The sequence below is a fragment of the Daphnia carinata genome, chromosome 7 (assembly GCF_022539665.2).
Source record: "Daphnia carinata strain CSIRO-1 chromosome 7, CSIRO_AGI_Dcar_HiC_V3, whole genome shotgun sequence".
Classification (NCBI taxonomy): Eukaryota; Metazoa; Arthropoda; class Branchiopoda; order Diplostraca; family Daphniidae; genus Daphnia; species Daphnia carinata.
In genome coordinates, this window is record NC_081337.1 from 6,731,308 (window position 1) to 6,755,207 (window position 23,900).

The 23,900-nt window shown below is 41.5% G+C and overlaps 1 long non-coding RNA gene across 1 annotated transcript; it reads left to right on the forward strand.

Moving 5' to 3' along the window:
* Positions 1 to 17,618: 17,618 nt before the first annotated feature.
* On the forward strand, positions 17,619 to 18,317 carry LOC130692222 (uncharacterized). Its single transcript, XR_009001367.1, has 3 exons — positions 17,619 to 17,862; positions 17,966 to 18,071; positions 18,179 to 18,317. It is a non-coding gene; the product is annotated as an uncharacterized LOC130692222 (long non-coding RNA).
* The last annotated feature ends 5,583 nt before the right edge of the window (positions 18,318 to 23,900 follow it).

Here is a 23,900-nt window from a genome sequence, read left to right on the forward strand (position 1 = left end):
ATATTGACGTAAAAATACAGAAGATTCCAATGCGTTCGTTTGAATGATAATAGCTCACACGCTAGTTTGTGTACATAGTTCTGTTTGGCGATGATTTTCAAGCTCATTTCGTTCGGATTTGGTGTGCACTTTCGATTTGGATGTTGTTGCCTCGTCTTTCACGATTCTCTACGCTACCTACACTCAACGAAGGCAGTCACGTGCTCGTTTCAATAACCGAACCATTCACAACAATCATCAGCATCTCACAAATCTCGATTTACTTGGATTTTCTATTTTCAAATCGACTCATGTCCCCTCGAGTCTGTACATAAAAAAAAAACATGAATATTCACGGGTGACGTCGAAAAATCCCACAGCAGTTCTCCACCCCATTGAGCATTTGAATTCATGATTCGACGTCGATTGGTGGCTGACGTCATTTGAGTTGACGCCCCGTTTGGCTTTCCAGTTTCATTCGAACAGTTTCCTTATCTGTGTTTTTAGATCCCGAAACTAGCAACCATTCATTCGATCTTTCTCTTTTTTCTTCTAAAAGACAGTACATTTAATCAATACGTCTAGTTACTGCAATTCTTTTTTTTTTTTTTTGTTTCTGTTCTTCCTTTCCCTCCCTCTTTCGGTGTTATTAATTAATTTTCTCTTCACGATTGTAGTGACTGATCCTCCCAAATATGATTCTTTTGTTTCATGGAATTGATTTTATTTACCGGTTTTTATTTCTTTTCCGCAATTTTCGAAAGTCATAATCGTACGTGTTCCCTGCTGTAATCCGACCGAGGTTACTTCTACACTATGTTTTCTTGTTCCCCTTTTTTTTTTTTTTTTCAAAATCCTATTTGTAGACTGACACCAGCACACACTGACACACTGTACTGTACAATATATACATACATATTGGATATGGCATGTTGTGCCTTTTTGGCTCTTTTCTCGGACTATGCACGACTTTCTTTTCGTCCTTCTTCACCTGGCGCCAGAACAATCATGACGCAACGTGTTGTTCAAACATTGACATATTTCCGAATGTGGAATCGCACCCAAAAAGGGGGGTGAAAAAAAAAAAAACGAGGTTGGCATACGACCACAGATGGATCAGCAAAAAAAAAAAAAAATGTTGGTCGAGTAACGTAGACATCGTCTCTTCCTGTTCCGGGAGGGGTGTCAATCTACGTCGCGGTCAGACAAGTGATATATTTTCGCGGTTTATTCGTACCCCTCGCCAAACGCGTTTCACTCCGGTCGTTTGCTTTATTTATCAAATAGACACCAGCGATTCTCGCTGTCTTTTCACGATTGATTTTCGTGTTCTTTTAACCGCACGACAGGGGCTCCATTTTTATCGAAGATGGTCACAGTTTTTAACCAAATGTGGAAAACGGGAAAGGGTCTTCCTACAAAAGTTATGAAAGCTCAGCTGACATATCCAGTTAACCGCACAAGATTGCTGCATTGACTGTTTCGCAATTTGGTTACAGAAACACGAATTGCGGGATGGTTGAAATATTGTTTGTCATCGAGACGATCCCATTGCTTTTGGAGTTGGGTGTTGAAAAAATTGAAAATGATGAAACGGGTGCGTTCAAAAAGCGGTTGCGAAAAAATGAAAATTGATTGTAAATCGGAGTTCTCTTGTCCTGTTACTCAAGCGTGAAAAGTGATGGGTCTTTGCACGATGGTGGGCGACATAGGAGCGGCCGGCAGCTGTTCTGTCCAGTGTAGGGTTGCCCATTACACGTGCCAAGAACTTTTTTTTTTAAAAGGTCCTACTTCCGCTCGCGCCTTAGTTTAATTCATTTTACACATTTGCAGGATGATGGATTGCGCGAATCGTTCGGAGAGCAGCAATCGCAGAAATTTAAGCAAATTATGTACGGTAAATTTTTTTTTTTTTTTTCTTCTTTAGTGACGGAAAACCCCCCGAGTTGAAGAAGATGAACACATCTGTTTGTGTAAGATATATTTTTTTCGTTGCCGGGCGTGAGTGTTGCTTCATAGAAATGTGCAGTGGTTGACGTCAAAGCGCAGAGAAGACCACCTTCAAGTTAAAGCCCAACCTAAGGGGGGGGGGGGACAGAGACGCTGGAACAATTTAGCACGTGGATGAAAAATGAAATAAAAATAATGCCTTATTGTGATTCAGCTATTACCGCCTTTACTTAGACGATTTTCACGTCACCAATACTCACGTCTGAAAACATTTTATTGCCTTTTTCTTGTCTTCCCTTTTCGTGCTTAAACACCCAACAAAAAGGGTGCCAGGAACGTACGAATGTTGTATGGGAAACGAGAAAAAAATGTTTATGGTAAGAGCAAAAGAGCGCAACGAATTGCTTCTCTTATGGATACCTCAACATCATCGAAAAACAAAAAAAAAAAAAAAACACATTTTTCTGTCACGTCCAAACTGTCCATTCGCGCGAGCCATGGGCATCAGAGGTGGTGACGTCATAGCCGTCGGACATTATGAATAACAAGTAGACAAGCGCTCTGCTCATGAGACAGTCCATTTATTACGAACGCGTTTGCCCGCAAACGTCACGCGGATGATATCCGTGAAGGTAATCCATTTGATATGAATAAATCTTGCGCCGTGTTTTGAGCCGCACGAATCACGAATGCGCCGACTTCTTATACGTCTCATTAGTTGCATTTTGGTCAGACAAAATTCTGCATGCGAGTCTGGGTTAGTATTTGGCGACCGTTGTACGACCTGCCTTTCTGGTAGGGTCGCAAGGCAAACAGATTGCGCAATACCCGGAGTTCAAAGGGAACGATTCATCTTGCACGTCGGCCGTGAATCACCTGATGGGCTCGATGAGCTTAAAAGTCAGTTGCCTTTTAGGAATAACTCATTTCGTCGGTACCTCTTTACCACCTGTTGTATCTTTTGCCTACGTGATGGCTTGTTGTTTCGTACTCAATGACAACAATACGAAGGGCAAAAAAAGAAGAGACAAAAAGGAAAAAGGATGAAAAAACAAAACAAACAAGTTTGGTCTAGAGTCACGCAGCATCGTTGAGTGTTGGCTCCTCCAAAGATACGGTGTACCATAATCGCTTCCCTCCTACACGCGGTCGCAGCGTGCAATTAAAATGGCCTGCGCCAGAAGACTCGCAAAAGAGGGACGGCAAAAGAGCGATAGGATATTCTTATCTGTTTTTCTCTGCTATTCTTTTTTTTTTCCTTTCAGGCAAATAAAAACGAATAAAGAAATCACATCAATCCGGTATACCCCGGCGAGTCATAAATATCCTCGGTTCGAAATGAACGACCCATTGGCGGAATTGTCGGCGATAAATCAGCTTTCGCTCGGGCTGGGTGCCGCGCACAACGATACGCCCAATTGGCGGATAACAAAGAAATAGAAAAGAAAAAGACGGTGGGAAAAAAAAAAGGAGGTAGGAGTGGATGAATGGGTCTATGGACGAAGAATTCGTTGTTTCCGGACACTGAGATATCCGACAATAGGGAAATTGCGAAAGAAATATCACCGTATCAAACACGAAGATTTTGGGAGGCTTTTTTTTTTCAGGAATTTCCCATTGATATGGTCGTCAAGGAGAAGCGGACGGCAAGGAAGGTCCCACATAAAGTTGATCTTGTACATCTTTATCGTGGAAAAATATAAGAGAGAAAGAGAGAGATAGGAAGAAACGATTGGATTCGAATTTCAATCAGCAATTCGTCGTTGCTCACTCTGAAAGCGGTGCCCAGGTGGAGACAGGCGAGTCTTTTGATGTCGTGATTTGGCGGATGTAAGGTGCTATACGAAACATATAATCCGAAGGTAACGAGGGTTGGTATATGCATGCTCACGGCGCTTGTTTTCCGTTATCAGTAATCCAACGATTGTGCTGGATTTTTTTTTTTTTCTTCCTTTTCGGCCTTTGAATTCCCTTTCATGCAAAAGCAAATGAAGACGCTGAACGTCCGTTAAATGGCTCTCAGACTCAAACCGAAAGGAACAAGCTCATGTCCCGGCATTTTATTCACACCTGTCTTCCACCTAACCCCTTCTTTTTTTTTTTTTTTTTTTTCTCGAATGTAAACAGCGATTTATACACTTTATTTCTTTCTCTCTCATTTCGCCTATTTGTTCGCTGTCTTGCTTTTCCACCAGAGTTGTGTCTCGTTTTCGTGTTGCTCACCCGTCTTGGTTACCGAAACGCAAGCGTATATCCACGCCAGGTCGTTAAAGCTGGTCCGTCGGAATTTCTTGTCTTGTTGTTGGGCAGCTTTTTTTTCTACTTGCTAGAAGCTGCTAGACGAAAGAAAGAGATGCATCAGCCACACGAGCGCAAGAAGGACGAAAAAGGTTATTGAATATTCATCCAAAGTGTCCGAAATTCTTCCTCCCATCTTTCTCTTCATTTTTATCTTTGTGATTATTCCCATTTACCTTCGGCTGACACGGAACAGCATTCAAGCCGGATCAATGGATACGGGCAAGCAGGTGTCCGTCTGGCAAAGAGATATATAGATTGATAATTGGATAGTTTTGAAAGTGGTCAGTTTTTAGTTTATTTCAGTCAATTTCAGAGAGCCCTGGTGTTCATCTGCGAGTCTATTCTCGTATTCCTCCTATTCTCCATCACGGTATTTCTCATATTCAAAATTGGTTCTTTCCTTATTCCATCCATTCCGGATTCCCAAAAAAGGTTTCGTTTGTTTTGTTCATTGTCTTTTTCGTGAATGAGGGTCTAGATTTGGCTCACAGGGAAACAAAAAGAAAAACTCCCCTCAGTCTGTAATTTTTCGATTTCGCGAGTCAAAAATATAATTTGCACTAAATCGTTAGATGGGGCTTTTATACATGTTGTGTGTATAAGGTTAGCACCGTTTCGTTCTTTTTTTTTCCGGCTGACGTCAAATAAATAAATAAACAAAAAAAAAAAAAAAAGGGGGGGGGGGGGGGGGGCTCTCGTCGTCAGACTGCGCAGCAGTTGGAGTCGGTTCGGATTGAGGTCCTTGGCGGATGTGATGACGTGGTGTGGCTTCATCTGCATATGCGTTCTTGTGCTCACGTATGGTACACTCGAAAACAAACAAAAATCGTGTCGCAATAAAAACTTCCCCCCACTGGCCATTTGTCAACAACTTGCTATGCCGCAGTCGTCTATTTGACAGCGACAACATTTCTCGAATTACGTTCGACGTAATTCCCCTCGATTGGATGAAGCAAAAAGCCACAGGCGTTACAACGAAATAAATGGCGTGAGTTAAAAAAAAAAAAAAAAATCAGCTGGTTGAACCAGAAAATGAGGAGGCTTCTCATTCTCTTCTCTGAAAATAAATACGAATTAAAACAAAATAAAAGGAGAAACGCAAACGATAATATCCGGAGATGTTTGAGAGTCAGAATGGACCGTTCCGATGCATCGCATGAGAACGGCTCGTTAAGAGTTCGGCGGCGCCATGGCCTCTCGAAGGCTACGAAGAAACAAACGCCACCGATGCGGTCACGATGGACAGGTGAGTGCGTGCAGCTTCACGTTTGGAACTCATGCTGAGTTTTACGACTCTCACAAGGGCACAGGGTCGACTGGGCTCTGCGTTTGCCTTCTCGCAAACGAGCGACTCCTCTTTCCTCGTTCATCTTCCGGCGTGTTAAGGAAGATCCCGGTGAAATAAAAAAAAATAAAATAAAGACGCCCTTTCATGCACTCGTAAGAACGGAGAGCACGCTAAGTTCGGCTCACGTTCCCCTACTTTGTTTTCTTTTTTTTCCTTCTTCCCCCTTTTTATCATCGTTATTTTGTTTCTTTCCTCTTCGCAAGTCGACAAGAAGGTGAAACGAGAATCAAAACAGAAAGCCAAAAGCAAGCCAGCTGTCTTCTCGGAGATCCTGTTCAGCTAGTTATCCCGACTCTATCGGCATTCTTGTGCGGGTGTAATCAGAAAAGTAACCATTCACTATAGCTTCCCATCCGGGTAAAAAAAAAAAGAAAGAAATAATAATAAAGTTTTAGAAAAAAAAAAAAAAAAATTAAAAAGAAATAAAAACTTGAAAAAAAGGGACATTGAAAACAAACAAACTAGCTCTTACATGTAGACTAAAGAGATTCTGGGCATCGACCACTAAAGGCATGTGTATGTTCGTGAAAGATGTTGGCCAAATATGAACGAAACCGATTTCTCAGTCAACCGGCAGACGATAAGGGACCACAAAGAATCTTTTATCCACTCTCTTCTTTTCTTCCCTCCTTTTTTTTTTTTTTCTTCGTTCGCTTTTATACCTTCTTCGTTTTTTGTTTTGTTTCTTTCTCTTGTGCTTTTACCAGTAGAGCCAGCTTGAGAAACAGCCGGAGAGGTCAATGTCAGGCAAGTCCCCATCATGTGGTTAAGCAGCTTGGAATCTTCTTCTCGATAGACTTGCTTCTTTCATCTTGGGTATTTTCACGTCTGATGTTGGCAACTGTATGGCCATCGTCTTTTGTTTCTTCCTTGTTCCTCTCTCTCTCTCTCTCTCTCTCTCTCTCTCTCTCTCTCTCTCTCTCTCTCTCTCTCTCTCTCTCTTTCTCTTTATTTCGTGGACGCTGTGTTAGATGTCCTCGGGTTACACTTGTACCTTTTGTGCTGGATCGGGACCCAACGTGAAAGAAAAAAAAAAAGTCCGACTCTTTGTTGTTGTTGTTTTTATCGGCCCGAATGACGATGTGTGCATTCCACGCTGATACAGCAAACAACAAGAGTTGAAAAGCTTTCTTTCAATCGCATTCGTTCGCTGTTTGTTGATTGTCTAGTTTTCAGGATTTCTCGATGGTGTCTTTTCTATTTGAATTGTTCCTGTACTTTTTCTGTTGTCTATGTTAACATTTTTAATAGAGCTGCCAAAATTGTGGGGGATGGCTATCTAGCGTTCCGGCGATTCGAACTGCGTGAGTCACATATCTGATGGGTGATGAGTTAGATTCACTATCCAGAATGACAAGTCACTGAACAACTAAAGCAGGCATCCATTTTTTTTTTTTTTTTTTTTTTTAGAGGAAGACAAACAAAAACTGAACAAAAATCCAATCTAGAGAAGGAAAACAGGTCAAGTCTTTGTATAGGTACCCCGTTTTGTCAGCCATACGTTGATGAATATATAGAACAAACAGCACAGCGTTGGCCGTGAGTTGGCGTGAAACGGAAAACTGGCACCGTTCAAACGCATTGAGCTCTAAACTTGATATCATTTTGTATTTCTTTTGAATTTCTTTGTACGTTTTTCTTTTCTTTCTTTCGTTGTGTTCGGGAAAGAGACAAATGAACAGCTGCTTCGTGTGTGGTCAAAGCTACGATCGCGCAACTTGACGGCACACTTTTGGGCTATTGAATGTGACAGGAGAAACGAAAGTTTATTCTATAACCGCATATCACTTCATCGGCTGTCTCCTAGAGTAAATAGATTTTTTTTTTATGTAGTCTACGCATTTATCGAAGGTGTAAAAAAAAAAAAAACAACGAATTTTCGACTTGAGCTACGTGAAAATCGAATGACGTTGACCTCGTACATTTGATCCGGAAGAGGGAAACAACTTCACCCACTGACCAGCTCTATCAATGTTGCCCCCCTTTTGTGACACGCTTCACATTTATCTTTTCGCCCGTTTTATTTTTAAATGATTTTTTAAAAATAAAAGAAACAATAAAAACTACACGAATCATTAGTAACGAAATATCTTATCAATCCACACATTAAATCCATGTTCTCCCATTCGTCTAGCAGAGCCAAAAAAAAAAGCGCGTCTAACCGGTCCGTACAATTTTCTTTTTGGCAGAATGGATTTTGTTGATATTGTCGGCTGCTTATACACAGACACCTTGTTGTAAAATAAAATGAAAAAAAAAAAATGTGCGCAAACATATCGAACGAATAGGATAAGTTTGCCATCATAGTTGCAAAAAAGCTATTGAATTTCAATCGTCCCCATTGAGCCGCACCAGAGAGGCCAACATATCCGCACAAAACTCTTAAGTCGATGTTGGACTCTGACGTCACTTAATATAATCGGATATGGTCCCTCCGGTCGGGTCATCCAAGGCGGAAGCAACAACAAAAAGGAACACACAAAAAAAAAGAAAAAAATGAAGAGAGACATCGTTGATACCGCCGTCTTTGATATAATCGGCGTTGAATAATAAATACCATCTTTTCTTTCTCCTTTTTTTTTTGTTGTTGTTAGCGCACGTTGTACATGCGTGTGTGTGTGTACGCACATTGACGTGTCGGTTGATAGGCACGGTGTGCTATCTTCTTTCCTGCTTGCAAAGTCCCAACAAACAACAGCGTTGCGCGACAGTATATCCGGGGGTGTGTTGTATAGTTATGCTACGAGCGGCAGGCGTTTGGGTGCGGCCGGGCAACTGGCAGACAAGATGGCGCACGGCTAATATTCGTGATGTCTATAGGCTCGGCTTCCTTCCCCTCCACCACCATCGTTCAGGCCTTTTTATTATTATTTTTTTTTTCTCTTCTCCACTTCAAAATGTATCCTCTGGGCCCCACTTGCATTCCCACCGTTTCTCTACATCTTTTTTTTCCCCTTCGTTCTTCCTCGTCTTTCTCTTTCTTCCACCTCTTACCTCATTTTTTTTTTTTTTTTTTTTTTTCGTTTTCCTCGTATTCTGTTTCAGAAGAGTCGTCAAAAGAACTGCAGGCAAACAACTGGTTATGCCTGCGTGTATTTTTAGAACGGACCAAAGCGCCGAGAGAAGGACCGTCCCGAGTTTTTATTTCTTCTTGCTTATAGCGTCCAGAGTGTAACTTATTGCCTGCAATTCTTTTCTCCTTCATTTTTTTTTTCTCTCTTCCTTTTCTTTTTAAATGTTATTTATTTACCGCATCGCTTCGTGTTTTTTTTTTTTTTCTCTTCTTTTATTGGGTGATGTACTGGACTCGTTGGCCATTTTAGTCCCGCGTTGCTTCGGAGAACAAGCCCAGCGGTCGGCCCGCTGGTGGCTCTGCGCCATCATCCTCATCAGCAGACAACAAATTCCACTCTCCCTCCCGCTGTCCCGTTCCTTGCCGCTATTTGCAGCCGAGACAGGTAAGACAAGCCTCGCGTCACATCCGCCGCCCGGAGACGGAAGATTAGAAGGCATCAAAAAGATAGATTTTGTTGTTTTTTTTTTCTTTGTCTCTTATTTCTTTTATTATTTTTCTTTTTACGTGATTGCTGAATCTATCGGGCGCACGAGAATAAGAAGGAAGAGTCATTATCGATATCTCTGCAGGGGACGTGTTTTTCTTCAGAATCAAATAAAACAAGGAAAGAGAAAAAAGAAAGAAAGAATGAAGAAGAAGTAAAGAACGTGCAATATACAGTATCTTCTTCCTCTCTAAATATAGATAAATATATACAGACGGATAGCATCGTATTTCACGGTCGACGACTTTGGCTGTTTTATTGGCGGCTTTAGTCAAGTCATAGCGTCACTTCCGGCGGCGGCTATTAGCTTACCAATCGATTGGCAACAAGGTGTTGACCTTTATATCCCAGCATCGTTTTCATCTTTGAGCGTGATTCGTGCTATTATCTCGTTATTTTTTTTTTCTGCATTTTTTTTTTAAGGAGTTGCCGGATGGGTTAGGCCTAATCTACGTATATTATCATCGCCTAACCGTGTCAAAAAGAATGGCCGTATACATTAGGTTGCGAGCAAATGGAAGAACCGATGCAACGGCCAAGGCTAGGTCTTTGGCAACGCGATATAATGAAGCCTTATACCCTGTGCGATCGTGAACTCTTAATGTCGATCATAGAAATAGAAAGATTCTTTATGTTGCGATCGGGGCTGGAAACGTAACCTATAGTGAGAAGGTGAGTCAAGATTTTGGAGAGGGAAGAACCGCTTTTAATGATCTCACTGGCTAAAAACAGGTTGGTCGGTCAAAGCCATCGACTATCGTAATACGATTGAGAGGAAGAAGGACGTTAGGCAGGATAAGAACAACATCAACAGCACGTATCAAAAAGGAAGAAAAACTAAACTTGTTTATGTTGCTAAGGGTGTGGGTCGAAATCATGTGGAAAAGGAACGTTCAAAACAAAGCAAGACAAAATTAAAATAAATAAATAAATAAAAAACCTGCAACTTTATAAAAACAAAATAAAAAGATACGAACGGCTGGTTTCTTGTGCTGCTGGCTATGCTCAGGAATTCCTCGGCCTCTTTGGCTTCATCCCCGGCCACTGTTTTGGACCGCTATATCACTCGCGCTGATCTAGAATGGAGTTTTTCTTTTTCTTTTTCTTGAACCATCGTTTTCCTATTCCTTTTCTTTCTCCTCAAATATCTTCGGCAAGAATTAGCTTGTTACATTGGGCCAGATTCATTCAGTCGAAGCGAACGGGCGGCCCCCGCTGGGTGTGCATGTTTTCTTTTTTTTTTTTTTTTTTTTAAACTTTTCCATCTCAGAGCTGGAGGCGACAATGCCTTTGCTGATTGCTGGCCAGCTGCTGCTGCACGGCCCAAACACAGAAAATGTTTTCTCAAATGTGTCTTTTTTTACGGGGTCATTGCTCACACACAACGAGGTTATTGGTGTTGCAGTTCGATGACGATGAGAAGACCGATTTTGTGTCGACTAAGGAGACAGGAATTGATCAACTTCGTACTCTCTTTGTTGGCGCTGTTTTGTTTTGTTTTTTTGCAGACGGGGCTTTTTTTTTTTCACGTTACATCACGAAAAAAAAAAAAAAAACCCCGGGCGCCACTAACCAGGGAACGGTCACGCTCCCCTACCGTGCCGAGCGATGTTTGTTGCTAAACAGCGGCGCGCATCTTTTTAACGTTACTTAGCGTAAACCGATCCCACTCGTTCCACTCACCTATTCATAAGGTGGTCTCCGTCGAAGGTGATGTCACTGAGAACGATGCGTGTTTTGACTATTTGTTCAAGGTGGCTTGCCTAAATGTGACACTGTCTCCGTCGATGGTCAATTCACGCACTGGTTCGAACCCCCTACGGCCGTGTCGAAGGTCCGTCTGACGGCATCGACTCGACGTCATCGATATTGGGTTCTCTTTTTTTTTTTTTTTTTAAATACCTTTGCCAATTGTTTGTGGAAACATATCGACAAAGAGTTTCATGTTCTTTGAGGTGTTTTTTTTTTTTTTACATGAATGACTAGTTGACTAGACTTTGGGCCCATGAGGCGTATAGCAATACCGAGAAAGCAATCTCGGGACACGAATTGTTTTCTCCTTTTCTATCGTACACAAAGTCTGCCTCTTTTCAAACGAAGCCTCGATTTCAGCCGGTTGTCTTTAGCTACGCCCTTTGATGGCGTTTTCGAGACTCCCAAGTCGAATTCTCCGAAAGGTCTTGTTGGCCATTGCCTTTTTTTTTTTTTTTTTTATCTGGCCCTTGAACTCTTTTCTTCTCTTTCTTCTCTTTCATTCATTCATGTCTCTATTCTGGACGATTGGTTTTCCTAAAGCAACGCGTTCAACTCCCACCTCTTCCGACTCATTCGGTCAATGGCAGCCGCTTTTCTTTTTTGAATTGTCTATCAAATACTATTTTCGATTTACTTTATATGGATCGTATATGCAAATGGCTCGCGTGAGAATCGCCCTCCTCCCGGTTGCTTGCTGCCGAACCTCTTTTTTTCTTTTTCTTTGTCCTTATACTTCTAAACAAAATGCAAAACCATTCGTTTCCTTTTTATCTGAATATTTTTTTTTTGATCATCTCTTTTCAATTCTTCCATTTACCTAAACATGTTTCCTCCCTGTTTTATTGTTATCCGTGCTATGTTGTCTATTTTTTTTTTTTTCTTCTTCCATCGTTACCTTCCGCTGCTTCTACATAGTGAAATAACCTTTCGATCTCGCTTGTTTTCATCACCCGACCCTTCTTTTTTTTTTTGCTACGCCGAAGAATCGCAGCAACACCCACATCCTCTGCCATTGTCGATTTGGTTATTGTTTGTTTTTCTGCTCCTTGCACCTCTGGCCTTGACTACCACTGACATTCAGCATGCAGTACAACAACTATACGTTATATATATATTTAAAAACAATACTCGGTTAGCTGGCAGGTTGGGTTGATTGCTATTGTTGTTGGCACAGCTACGCAAAATTGTGCGAAAAAACAATCAGGGAGGAGTAGCAAATGATTCACTCTCGCTCTTTGATGGCTCTACCTCTTTGCTTCTGCTGCGCAAAATGAAGAGGTCCGACTACCCACGCAATCATCATTTCGGTACGTATCCAGAATTCAGAACAACGAAGCAACCCAACAACAAAGGAAATGGTGAGTGATGACCTTTGATCATCAGGGCGGGTGTTCGACCAAGTCAGTCGGATGAAAGATGGGGAAGACCCTGAAACAACGACGTCGGAGTAGATGGAACAAAACAAAAAAGCCCCGGCCAGCAAGAGACAGAGAGCAATAACACGGAAAGAAGAACGAGCAAAAAATAATAATAATAATAGCACGAAGGTCCACTATGTATCACTGCCCCCACTCTGGGTTCCCCCTTTTTTTTTATGTGATGAACAACAATCTTTTTACTAGTCAAGGATACACGAGAAGGAAAAGCAAAATGTTTTGAAAAAAAAAATTGTTTGCCATTAAAATTACGCCTCGTACAAACCTTCGCATTTGATATGGAGATATGAAAAGAAAACGATATGCCACTATCCTCATCATATATAGTTTTCCGTCTATTTCTTTTTCTTTTGCCTAGTTAAAAGCTTCCGGCACGTCTTCCGCACCTACGTCTTACCTTGATAAGTTAAAATTTTATTGTTATCATTTTCTTTTTGTTTCTTCTTTCTTCTTTTTTTTTGTGTTGTTTTTATCGCCCTCCTGTGGTTATACGGTGTAGGGCAATCACCCCATCTCCCTTGCGTCTAGGGGAGGTATTAAAACTGAGAGAAAGAAAAAAGAAAGGTCCAAAAAGACAAGTGAGAGGAAACGAGGAGAAAAGAAAATGGGACGTCATGAACCCGAAAGCTGTCGTGCATCGAAATTCCTCCGCCCCATCAAGTCAATGGCAGCACTCAGGTAAAAAAAAAAGAAGAAAAAGAGCCACGATGAAGACATTGCAAGTTCACCCTTGTTGTCACGCTATGTCCTCTTATAACGCCAGCTGTCTATCAATATTTATGCGCCAATGGATTTTTCCATGAAATTCACAAAACAAAACACGAGCATTTTTTTTTTTTGTTCTTGTTGAAGGGACGTTTTAAATGTTGGGATTCATCCACTGCGGATAGAGGCCATCCTACCTCAATGGACACGCACTTCATTACTGGTTGGTATGTAACACAGCATCAGGTGGGGCAAGAACAAAAACAAAATGAAAGAAAGAAAGAAAAATGGCCTGAGGAAGGTAGCATTCTAGAGTGAAATAACAATAGGAGAAAGAATCTCCTCACTGACCGAACCACTTGAACGGAAATCCAACAAGCAAAGAATTCATCATTCACGTTCAAGGCGAGAGCATATTTTTTCTTTCTGACGGAGTTTTCAGTTTTTATACGGTAGACTCACGGCCAGCGGCTGTTACAGAGCTCCGCCGGATGCGTTTCATGATTGCCGTGTAGTGCGTGTGTGTTTACACACCGTACACAGCACATTCCCATGTACATATGCGCCCTGTACATATTTCTGTATATATATACATACAAGCCGTGTGCTGTGTTTTCGTAGAGGGAAAAATATACGTATGTGTCGACGACAAGAAGATTTATGACTTGTATTCGCAGCAAAAATAGAAAGAAAAAAGAAAGAAAGAGGTTAGTTATTTTCATTGAAACGATGCTCGTTTCAATATAATTCATCCCATTGGGGCCTATTTTTCGTTAGAGGTCTAGGGGGGTTTTTGACCTCTCTGCCTATTTTTCACGCTGTTTTCTCACTAGCCTAAATCTTTCTTTTGGTCCTTGTTTTTTTTTTTTTTTTCTTTCTCTTTAAAATTATGCTGCATATTATCTCTCAATCATTCTTTCCAAGACTGGTTCTATTACGCCCGTCCGGCAGAGGACGAGACGCTAGACACATAGAAAAGAACAAAAAAAAGCCCACGACCCCAATCTCTCCACGAGATCCCAATGCCAAAAATTTTCCGTCTACGGATCGAAATGAATGTATAAAGACCAATAACATTTTTCGGCTTTCGATTACGTCACACAACCCGGCCAACATCTTTCATCAGTTTCTTTTTTTTACTAACCGAAGCTTTGTCTCAACTAGCCGGCCACTTTTGCCAAAACACTGGACTTCCTGAGACGCCCAGGAAATTGATTCCCTGATTTTTTTTATTTATTTTTTTTTTTCGCAACATTTTGCAATCCTTAAGCGGATTTCTCTTGGCAACGCGCTAAAGCAACGAATGTAATCCCGACGTATCCGTGACGATATCGCTGGATGTGAGGCGTCCGTCGCACAGAAGTAGGTAGATGCCGTATTTCTTTTTGGTAGGTAGGTCATCATCAGAAATGATCCATCAAAGTGACCAGTCGCTCCCTCAACGTGACCCAGTAATGAAACTGTAGAGAATAAAGGACGATTATAAAATAATAAAAAAAAAAAAGGCTGTAGAGAATCGCAGTCGATTCGAATGGCGGCAAGTTCAATGCACGCCATAACGATCATAGTCTTACAATTCTAATGTGTAGATGTTCGAAAAACTACGCAGCCGACACGTGCGTTACTGTCAAACACCTGCATGAATGAATGGGAAATTGTGAAACCTTGTTTTTTTTTTTTTAAATACTATAGCTGAAAGCAATATACTTTCAGCCGATTGCTGGAGGAGGCAAAAAAAAAAAGAGGTGCTTTGCAATCAGCAAAACGAATGTGGGGAGTGTTTCAGCGGATCTGAACCTGCCGAGCTATAAGAGACATAAAATATAATAGCACAAAAACTATGCAAAGGAATAAAAAAAAAAAAAGAGAGAGAGAAACTGTTAAAAGAAGAGAACTGAATGGAAAAGAGTGTGGCATCCGTTAAGAAGGCCAAGATATTTCGTACCATCTTCCGAAATCCATTTGAGTGTCTCGTAACCAATGTCGTTAATGTCAAGCCATTATCAGCTAAAAGATAATAATAATAATAAAAGGAAAAAAAAAAAAAAAGAAAAAAAGAAAGCGACGAATGGAAGTATTTCAAGCACATTGAACACGAAAAAGAGGGAAAGGATTTCCAAACTAATGGATTTCAATGACTGTATTATATGACATTAACCTTGAAATCCCGAACGGACGTGCAGTGGTGCGCAGGATTTTTTGCGCTTCGTTACATCAACTTGCGTTCCCGCCCTGGCCACGTCCAGTTGTCCACGTGTCTTCTACCCACCAGCATTTATCTTTTCTAGCATCTTTTTTTTTCCCAAGTTTTGACTAGTCAGATAAAGAAGAAGAAAAAGAAAAACAACAATAACAGAACCAGCAGCAGATAACAGTCATGGAGAGATATATAGACTTCCGGCCGATTGGTACTTCTCCTAGCCCATCTTTTTTTCCCCCTATGTAGCACTCCAAGAGGAGCCTCCAGGTGTCTGTGTGCATCAGGTTCGCTGAGTCTGTCGGCCGACAATTGCCTCTCCCGCCGAGCAAAATCTGGCTGCAAGAAATAGAAAAAAAAAAAGAAAGAAAGAGAGAAAGAAAAGGTGCAGCTTCGGCATTTCAATATCCATTACGATGGGCCGACCCAGTGTTTCACAAAAAAAAAAAGCATTTCGTCAATTCGATCCATCATTTCGCTTACATTGCGCCATCGTGTCAGGCAGCCTCCGCAAAAGACAATGATTCGTGTACCGTGCAGAGCGTTCCTTCGCGTTGTGTTGTTCTTTTTTTGCTCATTGCATTATTGTTTAGAGTTTTGTGCATTGGAAACCTCTTCACGCCAAGTACGAAACACCGCCAGATTTTCAATTCATTACGCAATTTTTATTAGATTTTTTTGTTTTTTCGTTATTGCAATTCAGTGATATTTCATCGGAACCTATTGTTTACCTCCCAAAAATGATGATGACACGCACCATAAGAACTCGGCAGATGAAAAAAACAAAAAACAAACACCCAAACAAATAACGATGGACGAAACTGGTTGTGGCCGAGGCGTCGGGGCGGTTTCGACATGTTACGGCAACGAGAAAACAATAGAATATTAAACGGAGAGACTCGGCTAGCGAATGGGAGAGAGAGAGAGAGTTAGCCAAAGAATGGAAGTGACGAACGGATGTGTACAAGTGTACAGCCTTGAACCCAGGCCGCATTTCAGTGAGCCAACTCCATCAATACGAGATAACAATATTCATTGACAAAGTCTAATGTCTTTCGGGCTGTGATGAAAGAGAGAACGCAACAAGGGAGAAAGAACCCGCGAGCGCGTTACGGTACAAATCAAACAAGTCCCCTGCGCGTGCGAGCATCTCATCCCTTACGGTAATATTACCATATACAGTATATATATATATATATATATATATTTTTTTATCTTATAGTTAGCTATGTTCTCCTACAAGCTTCTTAGGCCTTGGGCGACATTCTTCATCTTCTCATCACAACGGAGAAACCGTAGTAAATAGCAACTATGGCATCAGCAGAACGATGCGTTCATTCATTCCCGTCTTTTTTCCTTTTCATTCGTTTTTGTTTTTTTTCCTTTCTTTTTTCCTTTTTCCTTGAGCTTTTAAATTTGCTTTTTTTTTTCGAGGGGGATTTGGGGTGGACATTTTCATGTGCTAGTTAAGACGGAACAAAGTAGGTCGTTTACAGTCGCACGCGTACTCGAATGAGGGAACGAAACTTTTATCGCACACACGTAACGCACAGCGCCTCGAACGTGTAGTCGGGAGATGGAGCTTCGATAGATGGAGGGAAAAACACTTGGGGACTATACTAGACATTGGCCTAGTGGGTTCCAGACGGCAGGCCACAACCGACCATGGACTTCTCTTTAAAAACAAAAAAACAAAACAAAAAAAAAAACCCTTCACAACCTACTTTCCAGCCGTGTGCAGATCGGTTCGGTTGCATTGTACCGTAATGCCAACTGAAAAAAAAAAAAAAAATCGAAATGAACATCCGCCCGCTTACCTTTAGAACGTCCGATCTATACGGAGAACAAGAGAATAGTTACTTAAAAAAATAAATAAAATTGAATAACTGCGGTTATAAAGTAAAACTCCCTCCTTCTCTTTTGCGATGGTTTGCTAAATGTTTCTATTGTCGTCGCTTTTGTTTTCTGTTTTTCATTGTTTGTTTTATGTTTAACGAGCGGGGAAAAAAAAAAGTGTTCCCATTTTCTTTGAAACGAATACTGATTCAGACGATGTTGATGGCTCTGTTCGGTGGAAAGCGAAAGACAATAATCGTTCGAGTAAGAGGCCCAAGAAAACAGTAGAACTCCCCTCAAAAAGAAAAAAGAAAGGGCCTTTAGCTTTAGCTTTGTTACGTATTACTCACCTGCATATGTTTAACTCCCTTCACCTTGTCGACAGATGGCTTGATGAGATAACAAAAACTTGCACGCAAAACTTTGATGCCACCCCTCTCAAAAAAGCATAAGAAAAAGCCAATAGACTTTTGTTTTAATGGAACAGTGACCATGTTTAGTATTGACCGATTTTCCTCTTAAAAGGTTCTCAGTCTTTTAACTTTCCCAAGTTACTGGGGAAAACAAAAGAAAATCGTTCCTTCCTCTTTAACTAACAAGAGTGACTGTTTTATTACATAGCGGGTGGCTACTGAAAATGAACGAGAGAATCTTTTGCCGGAGAAAGAAGAAGAAAGTCTACGATGGGTTTTGTCTTTTCTTTCTCCCCCAAACATTTTCTTTTTCAGCAAATGGCGAGTTCTTTTCCCTGCTAATCGCTTCCTCGTTACGTAAAATCATCATCGAAGCTAAGAGGTTTGTTTTCATTAGCTTACATACCTTGGTGAGGGGGGGGGATTCTCTGTTTCCTCTCTCTTCTTGCTTTCTTTCACGCTTTTTCCATTTCATTCCCTTCCAGGAACAGCAAGCTCAAAGAGGAATGCCCAACACATCCACGTATCCATCGCTGGTTCAACCCAATGACCATTAACTAGATCAGTTAATGATGCTGATGCAATCGAACGGTGTGTTCCTGTTTTTGTCTTTGCCTTTTTTTCCGAGAATTGCTTTTACTTTGTAAAACTACCCTCCTCTGCCCTGACGACAGTTTTTATTTGTTCTGCTTTTCTAGGGGAAACTGTTTGCATCTGAAAGGAAATCTTCGAAAGCCATTGATGTCCTATAGCGTTTTCATTATTTCTCCGTACATATACATGTGCGGCGCTTACTTCATCCATGTAGTTTTAATAGAATCATGTACTCGTCTGTTCAAAGTCCAAATGAAGAAAAGAAATAAATGATGAAGAAAGTCTCATGGTAGACCATCACGGGTCACTAGTGACGGATGATATTAGTAAACAGCACGGAGAGCCCGATTTCTATTCAGTTAATTTTTTTTTTTTTCAAACGATGTCCTATTTTGGCTACCCAAACCGTCCTCCCTGTTTACAGCGTCGTCAACATAAAGAAGGGCGTCATTATAAGCGTTACTTTCTCTGCCCGTTTTCATGTTTTGATTTCCTTCTCGCCAGTCTCAGTGGGGGTCTCCTGACAACACAACGCATAACGCAAATTTAGAATTTTCTTTTTTCAAATGTCTCAGATGTCTTGGCAAGCTATGCTAGTAAGCTATACATAAGGAACAACAAAAACTTAAAACGGGTATCGAAGAGGGTCACATAGCCCGATGATTAAGCCTCCCCATAGTGGCCATGGGGAGGCTTACGAACAACCTACAAGCTACGATTACCTCTTCTCCACCTTTCAGTTTGTGAATCGATCTTCAACGTGTAGTGAACGGTACTACCAGATCGATGTGAAACGTCTGTAAACGTGTAAGTGTAAACGTGTAAATGTATGTGTGTGTTTTTTTTAGTGTGGTGCCATTTAGCCCCTTTATAGTAGGCATGGCTCTTCTTTTTTCTTCTTCTTTCTTGAATTTTTGTAGATGATGTTCGAAGCGATGAAGATGTATAATCTTGCGTAAACCGATGAGATGAAGAATCTTATGTAATCTGATGAGATCTTGCGAATCCGATTTGAATCTTGAACGATGACGGAGGGTGGTGGGAGGAGGGTATGGAGGGAGGGAGGGGTTGAAAATTGGCGGTGTCGGGACTTGAACCCGGGGTCTACAGAATACAAAGCGAGGGTGATAACCTCTGTGCCAGGACCGCACATTCAAACCAAATTTGCTTTGCGTGCCATCCATTCATATAGGCAGCTTATGTACAGTATACATACGTAAGTGAATTATGGCGCTACGGTATAGGCTGCGACTGCAATGCTGAATTTATGAGTTCGGATCTTTGTTATTATGTTATTTAAATATTTTTCTTTGCGTTTAGAAACGCAATATATATATTTATAGATATATTAATTTTTTTTTCCCTTCCCGCTATTGTTTTGTCGCCCTTCACCTACGAATTGGCAGCATATCAATGCGAAGTGTTCCCCTTGGCGAGTCAAGCATTGGTCATTCATCAAGAACAACAAGGTTATATAACATTGTTTGCGTATGCCGCTATTCGTTATGCTTTTTTGGCCTATTTTGGAGCGAATATGCATAGACAATAATGCCCTTGTTGATATGCCCTAAACTGCCACTGTGGCGGAACCGTAACATATTGTATAACAAGCCTTACATTGAACTGAAGGAGAAACAATGGTGGGAATTTGTCTTATGTTTTCTAGTCCTAGTTTATTTGATCATTTCTATTTTCTCTTGTTTGTTTTGTTTGTTTTTTTCTTTTTGAGTTTTCCTTTCCCTTTTTCACTCCAGTAAAGACCAATAACTGTGGGAATTTTTTCTTGATCATTTCTTTTCGCAAATTGGTCCATTATTTATTCCACGACGCCCACAATTGATAACACTGTAGATACCCCGAATGTGCTGCTTTAATGCGATTGCATATACCGGTACGCAAAGTAACCTCTGATTTTGACGAGTTGCCAGAAAGAAAGTGGCTGATTTGCAAAGAAAATTCCCCCCAAAAAACCATAAATATTCTTAGATATACACGAAAACAAAACCAAATACAGCTCTACAGTCTTGTCTTCACGGATTTTTGTTTTCTTCGATAGCGATTGTTCTGTGCAGTTAGAATGTTTTTGTCACTCTCTTGTCATTCTTTGCCTTTTCTGGGCCATTTCTTGTATTGTGCCACTCCACAGGGGTGTCGCAAAAGCCGTGCACTCGTTCAGTATTTATGGGTGCGTCGTGACCGAGGTGGGTCGTGATGGTGTTGGCGGTCGTGATGATTGCCGCCAACGAAATGCAGTTTCTACGGTACGCTCGTACGAAGGGGCCAGAATACGACGCCAAAAACGTTATCGGCTCGTAACGCGCTGCCAATTTCAATAAGAACATGCACAAATGACGCCTTTCTCTGATCTCTCTTCTCTCTTCCGTGGCGTGATGGATCACTTTCACTATATAGACACACTCTCTTCGACCTCGACGGTTGCCTGTTTGTTTGTTTATTTTGAATTATTATTATTAGCTTATTATTTTTTTTTACTTTCGTTTGGCTGATTCTACTGTCCTCAGATTTGACTGATGGCGAAAACATATTTGCATTATTCGTTATGTTAACGGTGACGTAGTGACGAACCGGTCTCTTTGGTGGTTCACGACACGGTTTTGAATGGGTCTTCGTTTCTAAGCTTCAGCAGTCCGCCGTATGAAGTTGTTTCTTTATTTTTTTTGCTACATCTTTGCAGTCCTACCCATTCAATTCTTCGAAACGGACGCCATTTGGCGGGTTCTCCACGGGAGCCGAGTCGTCATCGCCGTGTTTGGACATGTTCGGTGTCATTTCTCCGAGAAATTCAAAGATAGCGACAAAACATTCGCCTGCAGACAAATGACATCCTCGTTCAAACTGTTGTACATGTCGAATAGCTCACACTTTTGTACGTCTGAATCCGAATTGCATCGTCCAGGATCCACTAGCTCCTGTGACGCGCATCGAACGGGAGGGCTAATTGTTAGACGCCGGATGCCGGACGATCGTTGAGGCCTTTCTTCTTCACACAAGGATATGGCAAATGAAATGTGTGCTGAGACATTTGTGATGTTTTCATTTTTACTCGTTACGGTCACCGCAAGTTAGTTTATTATTGTAAGAACACAGCCTTGGTAAGCGCATCCTTTTTCGACAACATCATTTTGGTGTATTCACCGTTTCATAAGATGTCGCCATCGTTCCAGCCTGCTTCGTATTACTTGGCTGTGGCCATCATACTGCACTTGTGGGTTGTGACACACGCCCACGCGGATGAACCATCGGAGCTGGACGAAAGGGGATACCAAGGCAAACCACCAGGATAACATGTGTTGGCTAGCTGGCCAAGTTTTATTTGATGTCTCTACCTTTCAACCTTGTCATTGACGTGGTTCTATTGCGAAAAAAAAAAAAAGCCGTGTCTTAATTAACGCCTTCGTTCTACGAACAGCGTAGGGTGGAGCCGTTGCCTATTTACCCGTTGGCAATTGCCAGACGAATTCATCGTAAATGTGCGAAGAGACTTGGATTACTCTGTTTGATGTGACCGTGAATCAGACGGGTCGAAGGCCGTTTGTGGCGTTCCAACACTTGAATAGGCCCCACCCGAATACCAAGCTTATGCACTGATTTCAAGCGCTTCCTATGCGCTCGATTGTGGATTGTTCAAGAGCAAACATACAAGTATAAAAAAATTAAAATACGAACATGGAAACAATGCAATCGTTGCCCTTATCAAAAGAACCCTGGGATCTCTATCAGTACGAATTTATTTGCTTTTTTAAAAAATTGCTTTTTGCGATTTCCGCCAAGCTGCGCAATTACTTGTACGCATAATAAGCGAAGGGACAACCGGTTTGCTTCGTTTTTTTTTTTTTTTTACATTCAAAACAAATAACTTAACAATATGACACCTGCATCTAATCAGCGTTACCTCCGCACAACAAAAAGTTGCAATCTGTTCGAATAAAACGGAAAAAAACCGGAGTTTAGAACCAATGAAATGCTTACTGATGAATAAGGACTCAGCACCGTAAAAGCATTTTGAGTAATTGGGTTAGCGTTGCAAAACCATAAATTGCTTTGATTTTATTTTTTCAAATGCCGATGTGAATGTAGCCGACTCATTTAGCATATGGTTTCATTGATATTGAGGGCAAACGATAAACAATAAACAAAGTCCGTGAAAACTATTCACGTGCAACGCAATCGACATTTTACCCGAGGGAGAAATCCCGAACGAACGCACGAAAAGTTTTTTTTTTTTTTTTTCGTCTAATTCGAGCCAGCTGACTGCCCGTTAAGTGCCATAAGCCGAGGATTAGAGAAAGAGAGAGAAAAAACAAAAGCCGTGATTCTCCTTGAAAGAGAAAGAGGGATAGGCTACAGTGTAATAGAGAAGGAGAAACACGACAAAAAGCCAACGTGCAGCAAGTACCATAGAAAACAAAAGAGAGAGAATGGAGAAAGGAGAACTCGAATCACGGAAAACAAAAAAAAATTATCACTTGTTAACTCTCTCGAATCTCAACTCTCAACCTGTGATTCAAAAGGAAGGAAAAGAAATATAGGAGACCACAGGTCCATACTTTGTCCGTAAAAAGCAGCTCTCCACCCAAAGGATCGTGTTTGCCAGTCGACTAGTCAGCACCGTGACCACGACGAGAGATCGATTTTTGCGACTTGTTTTCACCGTCGAAAGTGTTCGACATTTCTTTCTCTTTCACTCACCTTTTCGACCGTCTATCCGTACAAATCGAGCAATCTCGTAAAACTTGTTTGTCATTAAAAGCGTTTCCTTTTCGTTGCGTTTGGTCTCACTGTCGTTTCAGCCTAGAAAGGAATTCAAAGTGAACATGAAAACACATTCGATTTTTCTTTTTGGACGCCAAAATTTTGAATGTAGAGAGAGAAAGAGAGAGAGAGAGAGAGAGAGAGAGAGAGAGAGAGAGAGAGAGAGAGAGAGATAAGAAATTCGGCTGCATCAATTTAACATGCTGGACAGTCGTCCGAGCAGCACCACTGTTTTGCATTCAAGGCCAGCCCTGTGCTCCGTTCGGGAGTTACCGTGAATTATTAAGACTTTTGTCTCTTTTTTCTCTCTCGTTTTCTTTCTCTTCGTTCCATTCGATGAACATTGTCTATAACGACGTACTCGGCCCAACTCTCCCCTTCTTTTCACATCTGACCTTCTGCCCTCTTACCCGTAAGCCTCTATAGGCTGAGTCCAAGTCGAAATGAACTGGAAGAAGCCCAGGAAGAGGAGGACACCAAAAGAGGCAACAACTATAGGGCGATGCAATCAGGGAGGGCAGCGGAGAAGTCGATGGCGGTCGGCTGGTGAGTAACCTGCACGGACCAGGTAACATACAGGGACTAGGGCAAATGGTGGTACACACGGATAGCTCGCGTGAGCCTTGAACTACGACAAAAGCAACAAATATCATCCCCTTTGCCCTGTGTCGAAAAAGAGAAAGAAAAATAGCCAGATCGGGGGATAGCTAGACAGATATGCTACATAGATATGGTACATAGAAAAAAAGGAAAAAGAGAGAGAATTTTATTTCGTTTTATTATTTTTTCGTAGAAAGAAATTCAAGGACCCAAAAGAACTAGCGACAGCGCCAACACTGAGGGCCCCACCAGAAGCTGCGGCAGCTAAGGCAAACAGCAGCGCCGCGCTCCGGCTCTCTCTTTCCCTCCTACCTTTTCCTCCTCCTACGTTCTTCTGAAGTCTCTCTTTCTCTCTCTCTCTCTCTCTCTTTCTCGCTCCCTCCCCCCATCTCTTCGCCTGCCCACTCCCCTCCCTTTCCCCATTCCTTTTCTGCCTTTAAGACTTCCACCTGT